This window comes from Uranotaenia lowii, chromosome 2 (assembly GCF_029784155.1).
Source record: "Uranotaenia lowii strain MFRU-FL chromosome 2, ASM2978415v1, whole genome shotgun sequence".
In the NCBI taxonomy this organism is placed as follows: Eukaryota; Metazoa; Arthropoda; class Insecta; order Diptera; family Culicidae; genus Uranotaenia; species Uranotaenia lowii.
The window spans coordinates 319,017,615-319,034,429 of NC_073692.1; the positions used below are offsets into that span (position 1 = coordinate 319,017,615).

Here is a 16,815-nt window from a genome sequence, read left to right on the forward strand (position 1 = left end):
TCTTATTTTATTACACTTCTTAACCCTTCGTTTCATGATTTTTTATTTTTCCTTAAAAATCATTTTAAACAGTTGAAAATGATGAGTACATCAAGAAAAAATTAAAATAAAATACGATTTTTCCATTTTTCCATACATTAATGGATCTCTTTAAGCACCTCCTGCGTAGTTTTCCGCTAGAGAGATACAAATCTGCTATCTGTCGTATTTATGAAAAACCTTTTTAATTAAGGTACAAGTTTCTCCTATCTTTTCCTGATTTTGTTTGAATAATGAATGAATTTTGCTCTGATTTGTCCGGATAATACCCGGTTTTTGTATTTGAAAATTTCAAATTGAATGCACGGTTTTTCACCCATTTATGAAAAAAAAATGTTCAGGCTCGAAAACGTGCTGAAAAGTTCTGGAAAGCATGATATAAAATTCCATTGTTTTTCGCACCACTTGCACTCGATTCATTAAGACAAGCACGCACATAGAATCGCTCGGTCAGATAATTATTTTTACTTTGTTGAAAAAAAAATCATTTCAATATGAATTAAAACCTCATAAAATCTGCCAGCCTAACTTTTCATGTTTACTTTATGCCTATCCTTGGCGCTCATTCTTGTTTATTATGAAAATAAAACAATTCCTGTGTTAACTATGGCAACAATGGTAACGCACTTTGAGAGATAGTCATACAAGCAAGCGGACAAACTTATATAAATTGGAGTTTTGGTTTTATTAACGCTTTAGTTTGTACTTCGAAATTATCGACGGTGTCCGGTGAGTTTTAATAATAATCAAACAAAATTTACTAGTTGTCTATACGTTTCGAGCTACTCGAGGAGTAACTTTTGCTTGATTATTATTAAAACTCACCGAAAAATTTCGATAATTTCGAAATACAAACATGTTTTGAAATGTTTTCAACAATTTGACTGTCATTTCTTTTGGTTACGATCGTAAAATAAAAAGGTCACGATCACATATTGGAAATTAAATCAAAAAATTTAAATTAAAAATTTTATATTAAAAACGGGAAAAAATTATACATGTATTTGAGCGGAACTCAGGCCCCCATCCTTTCAGTGGCTGCTATTTTATATCTTAAACGCTTCTAGCCAGCTAAATTTTTTACAAAATCACGTTTGAAAAGTAAGGACTATATAGGTAGACCGTTAAGATCCCTAGTTTCAAAGTCAAAGACGGGTGACCTAGAAATCTGAAAAACTGATCTGATGGTTTTATAATTACTTTTCATAGAGAATAGGTATAAAAAACTGACCCTGGTGAAATTCTAAAAAAGCTTCAAATCTTGAGATCGGAACTGAACTTTTCAGAACTTGTTAAATAAATATCCACGTAAAACATGAAAAAAATCAGCCGGGCCTAAATGATCTCGTCCGAAAACTTTAATTATTTAATTTTTTTCCGATTTCCTTCATTTTCTCATACTTTATATTCTTATTAGTGATTTTGAAGCCTCTCAACACTGTATTTTCATAGAGATTAACGTTTACATCAATGTATTGTACGTAGAAGCTGTTTTGTAATAAGTGATCATAAATTTGCCTTGATACTTTTTAATCAAATGGTTATAACTTTGCATTTTTTTCGCATTTTTCTATGTCTTAAGAATGGAAGAGTTCTGAAACACGAGCTTTTTTGAACAAAGTGTCTTTTTCCTAATAAAAATTTAATTCAAAATGTTTTCCGACAGAAACATTTCTCGTATTTAAATAAGGTCGGGACAAATATCAAATTATTCTTTGTAAACACCACTTCAACCCAAACTCTTTCAAAAAAATTTTTAACCCCGAAAGGGTAAGTAAACATTTTGTTAAGAGTTTCATGAAAAATTCGATAAGTTAAAAGAATATTCAAACAACTTCAAAGACAAAAATTAAATCAAAGTTTTGTTCAACTTATTTCATTTTTTAGTGTATTTACATTATTTCGTGATGGCTCAACTCCAAGTCAAAGACTTCAACTAATTTGTTGAATGAATTAAAACCTTTTTTGTAATTTTTTTTTTTCGAAGTTTCGGAAATCCTTGTATGATTTCTTTTCAATTAAAAAAAACTGAATAAATTAACTATTTTAGATCATTCATCATCATTATCATCATCGTCATCATCATCATGATTCCTTAATTAAATGAAGTACGCTTACTTAGCTTAGCTTAACTAAGTTTAGTAGACTTATTCCGACATTACATAAATTAAGTTTGTATATTAAAGAAATCCAGAATCAATTTTTTTTTACTTTCATGTACATTCTAAAGATTCATCATTTATCAATGATTGATTTCATTCAAAACTGATTCATTTTTAAACTTATAAACTCCATATCACCAAAACTAATGTACCTTTTAAATCTTCTTGTTTTATTTTAATATTTAAATCAATTTACCAAATTTTATTTTTTTTTATTTCTAGTGAGTTTACAGATCTATTTTGATTTTTTTTTAAATTTTAATAAGTTTTTCATTGTTTTTCAGTTCTGAATTTTTGTGTTTTGAAAATGTAATCTTCTGAGAAGCCTATAAACCTTAATTTTTTATATCCTAGTTCCTTTCTTTTGTCCTTTTCAGGACCCAGTTTTCGACGGCTACAAAATATTCAGAGCTTGAATTATTCAACTAAAAAACCTGCGCCTGAAAATTTATTAATGTTTCACCAATTATTTAATTTTTCTGATAACACCGGTTTTAACAAGGTGTTTAAAAATGCGTAAAACCAATATTGTATGATGTTTTGATGTGAAAAAGACCTATAAGGGGCCATTCAAATATTACGTAACGCAATTTTCGACCATTTTCAACCACCCCTCCCCCCTACGTAACACATTCGCCTCAGAATTTTTAAGTAAAAACTACAAAGCGTAACAAGCTGCTATACCCCCTCCCCCCCTAAAAGCGTTACGTAATATTTGAATGGTCCCTAACTAGTAATATGTCAAAAAAGGGAATATCTACTACAAAACCTCTACACTGTTTTATTGGGATAATATACGTTTTTTGTAGTAATTTATTAGATTATGACGGATAAAAATCATTTTTTCAAAATCACCCGATTTTATCACTCTCCCCGTTTTATCACTCTAAAATTTATCATGGGGGTGATAAAATCGGGTTTTCACTGTAGTTTGAAAAATTATTCGAAGCAGCTTTTTTTAAGCTGAATTCAATAAGCCACGGTAATTTCAATTAGTATTTGCTTTGTGCTTTCAACATTTACTGTTGTAACTTGGAATTCATTTTTCTATCAGTTTCTTATTGATTCAAGAAATCGCCCTTCACCCAACGTGTACTTTTCAGCATAAGCTTTGAATGAAGAATTAAACAAGTTGTTTTTAAATACCTATATGAAATTTTTATTGTGAAATGAACTTTTTAAGCCTTAGAACTTTTTTTGATTACTAGATCAAATTGAATATACAAAATGATTGATCACTGGCACTCTTGGATAAACTTGACTTTCTTCTATGTCAATTTAATTTAATCTTCAAATATGTGTTTTATAGTAATTCTCTCATGTTCAAAATGGATTTTTTCCTAACTAAAGATTCAAAATTCATATTTCTTCAAATTCAAAATATCACAGTGGATTTTTTCAATCACGCCTTCAATTGAAATTGTAGAAAAGGAATGAGAACAACAATTATTATCATTTTCCTGAACAGTTTTCAATCAAGATTAATTTCTTGTCTGATCTGGAATTTATTTTAGAATTCGAATTTAGTTTTTTATTTTAAATCTGGGTTATAATTTATGTATTTCATTTCCGTGATTCTTATGTCCGAAGCTTTAAATTCTGGTTTAATTTCTAAAATTTTAATTCACATCCGTTTTTTCGGGGTTTCGGAAAAAATGATGTTATATTTGTGAAAATGGCTACTCAAAGTTAATTTTTAAGCAAATATCTAGTTCAGAATCAGCGATATCATATTAAATCACATAGTAAGTTCAGTTAAATTTATAATTTTTCCGAGTTTGTGGGTCATAATGGTTTAAGAAATCAATTTCCTTAATTACTGTGCATTTTTGGTATTGTCATAGTTTACATAGCTAAAGTTGAATTTCCGTTACTCTACCACTAAGCCAATGGACTAAGTAAATTGATGAAAAGAGGACAACAAATATTATCGAAACTTTTTAGTTCACTTGTTTAATCAAAATTTAGCGAAAAAACTTAAATTCGCTGTTAGCGAATTTGCGCTTTTGTGTCGAAAGCTGCCAATATGTGGTCATATGAAGTTAATATATTCTACTGAGTTCAGAAGATCTCTTCATTTCCCTGAGGGGGTTTTTTTAACTCTCACCAACCCAGTACTAAGTGAAAAGTCAATTTGGTTGTAATGATAATAATTTTAATTTTTCCAATTCAATAATTTTAATTTCGCTGCATCATAACCCAAACTTTTAAGTCTCGGTTCCATTAGAAAGTTTTGTTTATGCCGGCCGTGGCCAGATGGTTCTGATAAAAGCGGGAAACTTTCCGGCCCACATCGCTAGGAAATCTAGCATAAATGATACTTTTAGCTGCCGGTGAAATTTTCTTCCCTCAGAAAAACTCCACTAATAATATAGATAGTCCCCTCGGGTAGCCTCCGAAAGGACCCCTCTCGTGTCAGCTGCCAATCGTGGATGATCCCTAAAAATGAGCAATTTAATGATTTCATGAGCCTGTTCACCGGTGCTTCCTTTTTCCGGTGTAAAAATTCCAGCTTCTTTCGTGGGGTGGAGGGAAAAAGTGAAGCTGGGAACAAACCTAGACCATAGCGAACGTCCATGGAATACACAGGAAGGTAGGTTCCAGGAGGAAGGTGCAAGGGAATTTTGCAATATTGAAAGAAGTTTTACTGACTGGCAGCTTCCCGCTTCCTTTGGCTCAGAAACAAAATGGTGCGAGAAATCAGACCAGGTAAGAAGGGGGATGGTGGATGCTATGCTTGTACTTTTACGTCAATGTGGGGGTGCAGAAGCTTTTTCTCTAGTTTTGCCCGTTTTTTCCGTACTTTCTTGAGGGGGAGCCAGCAAATACCTGTCGAGTCTTCCGGGAAGATTGCCCGGCAGCCGATCTACGGCAACATATTTATATGCAAATTAAATAATAATAATACGGATAATAAAGATAATTTAACAAAGTTTATTTTAAGCGTTGGCGATGTATATGCATAATTTAGTAGATACTTTATTTTGCCAACTTTTTATTGCTAGGAATATTTTCCAGCTTTTCGGATGAAATACTTAGCCGCCTTTGGGGAGTATTTCGGTACGTTGGGTTGGCTTGAAATTTTTCGTAGCTTCCGGCTTTGACTGGTGGAATGGCAACTGTAACGATTTAGCATTAATTTGATTGTTGGGATGCTTCTCGGACCTCGATTTAGAAGGAAAATAAATGTCTCAGATAATTCGATCTTAATGATGTAAGATTAAATCGCGGAAACAGTTTAAGAAGATGGATCTAACCAATGCTGCTGGATTATTATTAAATAGTATTCTGTGAGCTGAACTGAATAATAAACATCTTGAAAGAAATTATCTTAAGTACATATCTGCACTCAGATTTGACCGGAGTCATCTCAGTAATATGTTATTTGCCCTATATTACTCAGCAAAATAAACATAACTTCGCAAAAATGAATACAAGAAAAAAAAATTAAAAACAATTTGATGTGATGTTAAATTTTCATGAAGATTAATGAAGTATTACAGAAGTTACACGCAAATCCCTCCTAATTGCCAGATCTTGTTGAGATTTGGCATATGACGTTCTGGTAAGCTAATGATCAATTTTAGGTTGGAGCGAGTAAAATTTATCATGTTTAATTCTGTCTTTATTGGAATTAGTAACTGTATTGTACACTGTGTTCCGTTGAATTATTTATTCACAAATATCACTTTTATAGTAAGATAATCATAACATCTGCAATTTACAGCAAATTTTGATAAATAGCCACTTGAAATATTCGTTTTGAATTAACATTTTAGGCCCATAGAGAATCAGATATTTTAAAAATCTCAATCAATCGAGTCTAAAAATGTCAATAAATGCGTATACTAAATTTTTTTCAATCATATAACCAAATCCTATCATTATTATTTTCGATCACACGCGAAAATGAAGTGATTGATAATAAATTTATTTACCTTCAATAAAGGACGAATACGAAATTATTGCGACACATTCAACAGAACATAACTTTTTTACCATTGGGTAAAAATCAACCAAATTTTGCACACTTTCTCATTGATGTGTATTGTTTACATGCTGTCAAACTCGAAGTCGTGTTTTTTCTATTAATCGAAAAGGGCTGGCTAGAAAGATCGGCATGTAGCAGACCTACGTCCAGAATGCAAAATAGAGGGCTGGACTACATACATACAAGGAAGAGAACTTCCTGAATCGCAATGAGCGGCAACAATCGACGGCTAAAACTCGGGCACGGAAGCTCTACAAGAAGATGCTGACAAAATATGGCTGCTGTGTGATGGACGACGAAACGTATATAAAAGCCGATTTAAATCAAATTCCGGAGTTGGAGTTTTTCTCCGGCAAGAGCAAGTTCGATGTGGACGACAAATTTAAAAAGAAGAAAAAAATGTCATATCAGTTTATCAGTGATTACCTACTAAAGAAAATCTAAAAAATTGGTTAATCTAATTAAAAAACGTTATTGAAGCCTGCAAAACAATTTTATTCGTGCTTTAAAAAAACATAAATTTTTTTTTTTCAATGTTTGTCAAAAAAATAAGGATATTTTTTCAATGATTTTAAGCTATATTCAAAAGGTGTTTCAAAGACAAAACTTGATAGAAAAATGTTTTTTACATTTTCGATATAGGACATCCGAATTTATCAAAACAAGATCTTAAATTGGCCTTAAGAAATATATAAAAACCCCTTACGAATGTGATGTTTTGCAATAAGAAGAACAAGAAACACATAACAAAATTATGGCTGGGTTTGGTTTTTCGAAGAATATTTCATATCAGCATAAATTTTCTTAAAGATTTTTTATAATCAAAGTGATTTGAGTATGGATACTAGGTTTAAGGTTTTTTTTAAATTCCTTTCAATATTCTGAGCAGTAAACACCAGTCACATTACACAGCAAAAAAAAAATGTAAGGCTGGACGATGTAATTTAAGCAGATGTAAGGCATCGGATGTATTATTGAAGATGATCGCCATTATATCACAGACTGATGCTAATATTATTGGTCTATGCTTATTATTACATCTGAACGATGTACGCAATGCGAATATGTCGTGTAGTGTAATATCACAACCTGCAAATGTGATATTCCAGCAAAGCAGCCCTTGTGGATTTTTTTGACGTTCAATAGTTGAATAATGTGGAAAAGTTGAAAAAGGATTGCGAAGCTCTGGAGGATTTGTTTTGCAGGTAAGCACGATTGATGTTCAATTTAAACGTAAGCAAAACCGTTGGTGATGTTTTTTTTAATCACATTTCCATTTTTAGGAAATTTTGCCCGTAGTCTTGAGTGAAGAAAATATTCGAAGTAATCAAAACAAACTAATGTGAAGGTAAGTTTTTGTGTTGGAATCTCTCTTCCATTTACGATTTTTTTTATAAATCCTTTCAGGAATTAACGGAGGAACGTAAATATAAGTGATCCGGCTACCGTCCGATGATGAAGCCGATGCATCGCGATGAGAGTTCAATATTCTTTAGGAAAAGTAGCTGAATTTCGGGAATTTCGAGAAAGAAATTTGAGAGCAAGTCCGCGTTCTCGAATTAGGACATCCCAAAAATTAGTCACCAAGTTAGATGCACTGAAGAACTAATAAGAAGATTGTCGCTGATCAACTTTTGGAGAAAAGTTGTTCGCGAAAAAGTTCCTTACTTCCAGATCAGATGGTTTTTAGGAAAGGAAAAGAAAGGATCGCTTTTATAATAGATTCAAATGAGTTGTGATGTAAGATGTAAGATGTAAGATGCCTTTAACGTTTACTAGAAATAAGTCTTGTTAAAAAAAAAAATATGTTGTCAATGTACGAACAAGTTTTTTTTTTCTTCAAAATTAGTTCAACCCATGAGGTCGCTGAATTTTATTCAATTAAAAAATGTGACAATAATCTTTTTTATGCTGATAAGATATTGAAATGTTGAGAGCTTTTAATGAAATGTAGACCGAATAAAGAAAATATAATCACCTTGAATTAGAGTCCCCTATTCTGAATTTAATTTCAAAAACATTCCACACCTTGTCGTTCTTAAATATTGAATCTAAATGTGAGATTATTGAACCCTTAAATGTTGATTGATAATAACGATTATGTTTTTAACATGAGGAAGTTTTTAAACAAAAATGGTTAAAAATATGGCTCTTAAACAACATTAACAGCACTGCGTCGCCTTCTTTCTCGTAATCGTTTACTGCGATACATATATTTGGTGTAAACTTTTACATCAAATATACGTAGCAAACTTGTACATAAAAGGAATGTAATATTAGATAGCATTGGCGACTCAAGTTATGTGCACGTTTTCGATGTAATATCGCAACACTTTTTTTGCTGTGTAGACTGTGCATAACAATAAAAATCTATGACTTTAGGTGAAAAATGACTTTCAAAAGTTTCAGCACATTTGGATTAAGCACAAGCTGGCGCAATCGATTTCAAATTTATAAAGAGATGTTCGGTAAAATGTATCGAAAATCAACAAACTAGCAATCATAATGTTCTAAAATGTGCTGACTAGGTGCTATATAAATAGCAGAATTTATAGTTCAAATAATGAGGAACGAGTTTGTACAAGATTCCACAAATGACTTCTTAAATTTAAAATTGAAATCTACAATAGAAAATTAGTTAAAATTAGGGAACTCCGTATAGTGTCGTTAAATGAAATGTCTTAGGCCTAGAGTGATATAGGACATGCTAGCTGCGTAAGATTTGGACTATATGTTCGAAATTTACCTTTTTCTCAACTCTATTGATCTTCGTTAATAATTCTTATTATTATCATTAATCCCTTTCTTTCCTTCTTTTTCTTTAAAATTTAAAAAATTGGCTAGCACAAAAAAAGACTTTAGATACTTAGCCTTCCTCTTCGGTTAGGATCCATACTTTTTCGAAGCGATGTCACAGGAACGGTTTAAGCCAGATACATGAAATTTTTTTCAATAGTTTTCGCCGATACCAGGAAACGAACCCAGTATGCCTGGCATACCGTAATCACACTCGCGTCAGCCTATCCGCTAGACCACATCGGGGCTAGTGAAAAGTTTGTCTAATTGAGGATGCTAAAATATGAGTTAAGTTCAATAGAAATAAGCTGAAATTGTATACCTAATCAAATAAGTTTGAGGTCAGAAGAATTCTGCATGGTATCAGGAACTGGTCCTTCAGTTGTATTATGATTATTGAAAACATACCAACTATATGCTTTATACTTGAACAGAAATATTTACTGTTTTCAAACACTGTACTGAATAAGAGGAAGAAATGTAAAACAATTACTAGATGGAGGATGTTAGGCAAAATCTGGAGGATACTAGGCCAAAGAGTTGTGTGTTTCTTGGAAGTCGACGTGATATCTAGCAACTCGAACATGAAAGGTAATTGCTGCAGCAAAGAAATCTTCATATTTTTAATTTTTAAGTAAGGGAGGATTGTGGCATCGATCGTAGCAATCATAAATACCAAATAGCGATCAGTTAATTAAAAGACGTAATTTGAAGTAGTTTTATAACATCTTTGGTCTAGTACATAGGTCGGCAACCTGCGTTTTGCGAGCCGCATGCGGCCCTTTTGATGTAAAGCTGCGGCTTTTAAGTTCACTGTGCTAATATTTTATATATTTTTGAATAAAATATTTATAAAATCGTGCTAAAGCGTTAATTGAGTCTTTTGACCTGGCACACGGATTTGCATAAGTCTTGAAGACAATTTTTAAATTGCATCCGCTGAAGAAAAGTACGGAAAAGACCAAATAGCAAAATAGCTTTTTTTTCAAGCCTGATTTCACAATTTTTTGCTTTTTTTCTGTTTTTGATCAGGAGATCAAGATTTAATTTATCATAAGCCGTACATGCAAAGAATAACTGTTGTTTTAAAAACAACAAGACTTAAATCTTATCATTTTTTCAAAACGTGTATATATTTTTGAATCAATCGAACACAAGCACACGAAATTTACAAAAAATAGTAGTTCCTAGACAGCCTCTGTTTTGTAATCAAACAACGTAACTCTCATCAAATTCTATATTTTAGGCACTCGCAATCACTTTTTTACCCTCTATAAATAAGGTTCAGTTGAAATTTCCAAAATCGTATTTAAATTAGTCAACCATTTCGAAAAAATTTTAAAACTTTGACGACTAGCAACACAAAAATATTGGTAAAACCACCTCTAACCTATCATTTTTATTTCAATTGAAAATGGTAATTTTAAAGTATCGAAATATTCATACCTCATTAGCATTCCAGATTGCCGGTTTACCCGGGGCTTATCAGGATTTTCAAAGAGCAAATTGGGAAACGCCCGGTACGGTTGCCCGGATATCGAGGAAAAAGGACCTGTTTTTATTCAGAATTTTATTCACAATTTTTATGAAATTCTCAATTTTCAACTAAATAAGTTTGCATGCAATAGTTTGGAATTGTGAGATTAGATTTGAACGCCCTGATGTTTGTGCTTTGGTAAAAATCATTTTTCGTGTGTTTATTTTTCAGCTTTTTACTTGTCTATTTATGAAAAATAACTAGATTTTGGCTAGATTCGCCAGGATATTATTTATAACTAGTAAAAACTCATTGTAGTTCCAAGTTGAAGTGAAGTGCGCTGGCGTCTTATTTTCATGAGCGATGCTGTATGTACTTGGCTATTAAAATTAGGGTTTTTCAAAGTCTTTAAAATTTCCCACTTTTTCGCCTGTGTCTCGCTTTTTTTCGTGAAATACCCCGCTTTTTCGAAAGTATCTGGCAAGCCTAGCCAAGAGTGATAAAGGACTTAATATTGATGGAGGTGAGCTAATTTCTGACATGTTTGTTAACACTTAAATTTTAGAGATGTGCTAGCTGTAGGGATTAGATTTGGACTACATGTTCTAATTTTACCTTTTCCTCAAAGCTGTTGATCTTCGTCTGTAATTCTATAGACTTTCATTTTGCCCCTTCCCCTTCCCTAAGGTATCAAAAAAAAATTTAAAATTGCAGATGCATTTAAGATAAGAGAAGTTGCTTAAATTTTCATTGATGAGACAGTGAAAGTTATTAAAAAGCGTACATTAAAAACGATAATTAGTTATCGTCATAGATTAAAAGTAAGCATATTTAGATATCGGATGAAAATGGACTGGTTTGGAATCTCCTAATGCATACACTTATGAAGGTATGATCCAAAGCTATTCCTGTGCTGCCTATAAGTATAAGAAAATCAACAATTTCTTAAAGTCTATGAAATAATGATATCTGATGATTATGGATTAGAATTCACTCTATAACCTGATACCTGAGTTATGAAAATTCAGTTGAACGTAAATTATCCGATGAAATACAATTGCATATTAACTCTAGCAAATGTACTCAAAATAACTCGTGTCACTTAATTTGTTCTCGTTCTAATTCACATGAACTGGATTTATTTCTTGCTGTTTGTGTTCTTGTTACAGAAAACAAGGTTCGAAGGTGACAAGGCCAATTGGCTGAAGAAGCACTGAAGCAAGAGGAACTAAAACCCTTGTCAACACATTTATCGGAGATTGCCATCTGTAGTACTGATCTGTTGCCAGTTGGTTGCTTCAATCCGGTAGGATACAATTGCACACTGCGCTCTAAGAACAAGCAAGACCTAACACGCTGCGAAACTTATATTCCCGATAGTAGAACGAAGTATCAAGGGATATGCACATGAAATCAGAAAGAATCCGCCCATTGCAGCGTGGATTTTTCAATGCACGAGAAACCGGTCCCAGAGCCCAGATTGATGCGGGGGAGGAAGGGGGTCAAATCCATGCAACAAGCTGCTGTCTTTAGACGTCGTCGTCGTCGTCTTCGTCGTAATTCCGTACTCCGCTTCTTGTTCGTTGAAGTCGTTTGTAACAGATGCGGAACGTCGTTAGGATATTCTGGTACCCAACCATGGCTTCTTCTTCACTCTGGGGGCTAAATTCAGGGCGCGTCTTTTGCTCTACCGATATGGGAAACAGCTGCCAAGTTCTCGGTTCGCTTCAATTGGTGGATTTTGTTTTTCAATTTTTAATTGACCGAAATTGCTTTGCTGTTGTTGTGTGGGTCGGATTCAGCTCAAGCGCTTGATATGATTTTAATGGGATTCTGGGGGATTTTAAATCGATAAGCTGTGCTGCATGGTGTTAAACGATATTGTGGGAATTGAAATGTATATGAATGTTAAAGTGCGATATGCTTAAGGAGTTTAATGTCACTTTGTATGTTGATAGTAAAAAAAAAACTGTAAATATTATTAACCATCTTGGGTTTTTCTATTGAAACAGTGTGATAATTTCCATAATAAGACTCAAACCTAATTCAAAAATATTTTGATGTGATCCTATACCTACATATTACCAAGCTGGCAGCAATGCGGCATCTGTACGATATATTCAACATAATCCGTAAAAAGGTATCTTAAAAAATTGATTTCGTCACGCTATTTATCAATATATGGTCAATAACCAAACCTTCGAAAACTCAATTTTACAAAAAAACGCCAATATGTAAACTGTCAAATACATAAATTGATTATTACAAGTACAAGGTAACTTCAGAACTCATACCAAACTCATTTTTTTTTTTCAGAAGGATCAATTTTTGGTGGTTTGTTTTTTTTCCCAAAAGATCAAGTTTGCACTGGGATGCGGTTTGATGAATGATTAGTTAAGCTGAAAAAAGTTCTAAATTGTGTGGTTTTTTTTTATAAAAAGGAAACATATGTGACATAAAAAGCGCAAAAAAATTAATCAGTTTTGAGGAAGTTTAGACAGAAGGAAAAAGCGAAAAGGCTAAACCCAAACGACTGTATAATGGATGGAAAATTGTTTGAATCAAGTCTGGTTCAATAAATTTGTCGTGAACGATGTAAAACACTAACAATATCCACACATGTTCACATGAAAAATTTACCTTGTGAAAGTTAACATAAAAGCACTATAAAATGCAGGTTACCCATTTTATTCGTAGAGTTTAATGTTCATACATTTTGGTGCTACCGAAAACGAACGTGTCGTTCAAAAACGTAATAAAATCCGACCCACCTCCCTACAAAAAGTCATCAGCACCATACACAGAACAATTATTCCAGATCAACCCATTTCATGTTGATGAAGGTCCTACTGATTTTGTTTCAACTGGAAGTTGTTTGGAGGATTGCCGTGATGTAAAAAAAAGCATACCAAGAAGATACAAGATAAACCAGGATGGGAACGAACTTGTTTGTTTGCTGATTGGAATGGTCTACAAAAGTTTGATGTTAAGTTAAATATCGAGGAAGTCATCAATTAAACGTCTTCAAATTGTTGAATTGTTCTAGGGATTTTTCAAGTTTTTATGAAGAACTAAAATCTTATTCATTTCCACAGAAAATAGGCCATATCAATACCTTTTTTTAGAGTAATGCTTCAACTAAATAATGATTTTTAAGCATAATAATGTCCTGAAATATTGTCAATTTTCACTTTTTGGTGACATGGCATTCCAAGCAACCAAAAGTTCCATCTGTAGAGGTGAGATGAAGGATATGCCGAAAATAAATCAAATTTAATGAAAATAAATTAAATTAACATAATAGTTGTATTCGGCAACAATGAAGATAAATCAAATAAAATAAACTCCTATGGCAACGTTCGTTGTTTTGGCAACAGTAGGCAAAACCAACAAAACAAGGTCAGGTCAATGATCCATTCTTGTAAGCTACATACGTGTTTGAGGGAATCTCTGAATTAAGATTCGTAAGATTTGCAAAAGCACATAGCATAAAGAGCGCAGATTGTAATAGCTGCTGTTGATTGATTAATTAGATTTGGCCTTCCGGTGAATAAAGACGGAATTGGCTTAGAAAGTGCAGATTTATAAGGCTGCTGTTTATTTATTGTTATGATTTGGCCTTCCGGTGGATGAAGACGGATTGGCTAAGGAAGCGCAGATTTTTAAGGCTGCTACTGATTCATTGTTTTGATTTGGCCTTCCGGTGAAAAAATACGGAATTGGATTAGAAAGTGTAGATTTTTGAGGCTACTGCTGCTGATTGTTTGCTTTGATTTGCCTTCCAGTGGAAAAAGATGGAATTTGCTTAGGAAGCGCAGATTATAAAAGCTGCTACCGGTGATTGTTTTGTTTTGAAGGCTGCTTGAAGGCTGATTTGAAGGCTGCTGCTGATTGTTTGTTATGATTCGGCCTTCCGGAGGAAAAAGACGGATTTGGCTTAGGAAGCGCAGATTATTAAGGCTGCTATGACCTTCCGGAGGGTGAAGAAAGAAGCGCAGATTTGAAGGCTGCTGCTGTGGGTTGTTTGTTATGATTCGGCCTTCCGAAGGAAAAAGACGGATTTGGCTTAGGAAGCGCAGATTATTAAGGCTGCTTTGACCTTCCGGAGGATGAAAAAGGATTGGCTAAGGAAGCGCAGATTTTAACGCTGTTGCTGCTGATTGTTTTGTTTTGGCCTTCCGGTGTATAAAGACGGAATTGGCTTAGAAAGTGCAGATTTGTAAGGCTGCTGCTGCTGATTTATTGTTATGATTTGGCCTTCCGGTGGATGAAGACGGATTGGCTAAGGAAGCGCAGATTTGAAGACTGCTGCTGTGGGTTATTTGTTATGATTCGGCCTTCCAGAGGAAAAAGACGGATTAGCTTAGGAAGCGCAGATTTTTAAGGCTGCTGCTGTTTGTTTTAATTTGACCTTCCGGTGGATGAAGACGGTTTGGCTTAGAAAGCGCATATTTCAAAGGCTGCTGCTGTGGATTGTTTGTTTTGAAATAGTCTTCCAGTGGAAAAAGACGGATTGGCTTAGGTATCCCAGATATTAAAGGCTGCTGCTGCTGATTGTTTTGTTTTGGCCTTCTGGTGGATATAGACAGAATTGACTTATGAAGCGCAGATTTTTAAGGCTGCTGCTGATTGTTTTTTTTTGCCTTCAGGTGGATATAGACAGAATTGGCTTAGAAAGCGCTGATTTTAAAGGTTGTTACTGCTGATTGTTTGTTATGATTTGGCGTTCCAGTCTAAATAAGACGGATTGACTTAAGATGCGCCGGTGTTAAAGGCTAATGCTGGGGATTGCTTGTTTTGGCCTTCCGGTGAAAAAAAGACAGATTTACTTAGGATGCGCAAATTTTAAAGCCTGCTGCTGATTAATTGATTTGATTTGGCCTTCCGTCGGTGAAAGACGGAATGGCTTTGAAAGCGCAGATTTTAAAGGCTGCTGCTGCTGATTGTTAGTTTTGATTTGACCTTCCGATGGATGAAGATGGATTGGCTAAGGAAGCGCATATTTCAAAGGCTGCTGCTGTGGATTGTTTGTTTTGATTTAGTCTTCCGGTGTAAAAAAGACGGATTGGCTTAGGTAGCACAGATATTAAAGGCTGCTGCTGCTGCTGATTGTTTTGTTTTGGCCTTCTGATGGATATAGGCAGAATTGGCTAAGGAAGCGCAGGTTTGTAAAGCCTAGTCCACACTAGGCAACATGAACTGCGATTTTTGTTATGAGACGAACTTTGTTGTCTGTTGTTGTTGTTGGAAACCTGAGACGGTCTCAGTGTCTCCCGAAGAAAATGGGAGACGCTGAGACCGTCTCGAGACGAACCGTCTCCTAGTGTGGACTAGGCTTAAGGCTGCTACTGTGGATTGTTTGTTATGATTTGCCCTTCCGGTGAAAAGAAAAACGGATTGGCTTAGGCAGCGCAGATTTTGAAGGCTGCTGCTGCTGATTGTTTGTTGTGATATGGCTTTCTGGTGGAAAAAAGAGGATTGGCTTAGAAAGCGCTGATTTCAAGGCTGCTGACTGTTTTTCTTGGCCTCCCGGTGGATACAGACGGAATTGGCTTAGGAAGCGCTGATTTTAAAGGCTGTTACTGCTGATTGTTTGTTATGGTTGGCGTTCCAGTGTAAAAAAGACGGATGGGCCTAGGATGCGCCAGATTGATTGTTTTGATTTAGTCTTCCGGTGGAAAGAACGGATTCGTTTAGGAAGCGCTGTTTTTTAAGGCTATTGCTGTTGATTGTTTGTTTTGATTTGGTCTTCTGGTGGATGAAGGCGGATTGATTTAGGAAGCGCAAATTTGAAGGCTGCTACTGCTGATTGTTTGTTATGGTTTGGCGTTCCAGAGAAAAAAAGAGAAAAAATGGCTTTCAGCGCCTGTTTTTATAGGGTAAATACAAATCGGTAGCTAATTTTGAATAGGGCGAATACGCCAAAAGCAAACAAACTGAGTTATCAGCTGGGTGAAAAAGTACGTTCGAAGACCTACATTTTGATTGTAAAAAGTTATTTAAAGGATATTTGGTTTTCGAGAATAAAGGAAAGAAAATAATATTTCCGCTGGGAGCTTATGGAGTTGTCAAATTTTGAACGCGTTTCTCGTAACAGCGATGTTGGCGCATTCGCCGTATTCAAAATTCGAAATCGAAATATGAATTCAATCTACATTAGGTTGCTGTAAAATTTTTAAAATAATATTAATTTGTGGCATAAAACTCACAAAATTTTATACCATGGAAAGTATTGTTTGGAAGCTATGAAAATAGGTAAATTATGAAAAATTCTTTAAATATGATTTTATCGAAAAAATAAAGAAAATGAATTCAAATTGTATCAAATGGCGAAACGATGAACTTTGAGA

General features: G+C 34.1%; 1 long non-coding RNA gene across 1 annotated transcript; it reads left to right on the top strand.

The window, feature by feature from the left end:
• The first annotated feature begins 7,339 nt into the window (after positions 1-7,339).
• On the top strand, positions 7,340-7,732 carry LOC129746552 (uncharacterized). The gene is made up of 3 exons (XR_008737315.1): positions 7,340-7,397; positions 7,476-7,540; positions 7,600-7,732. It is a non-coding gene; the product is annotated as an uncharacterized LOC129746552 (long non-coding RNA).
• The last annotated feature ends 9,083 nt before the right edge of the window (positions 7,733-16,815 follow it).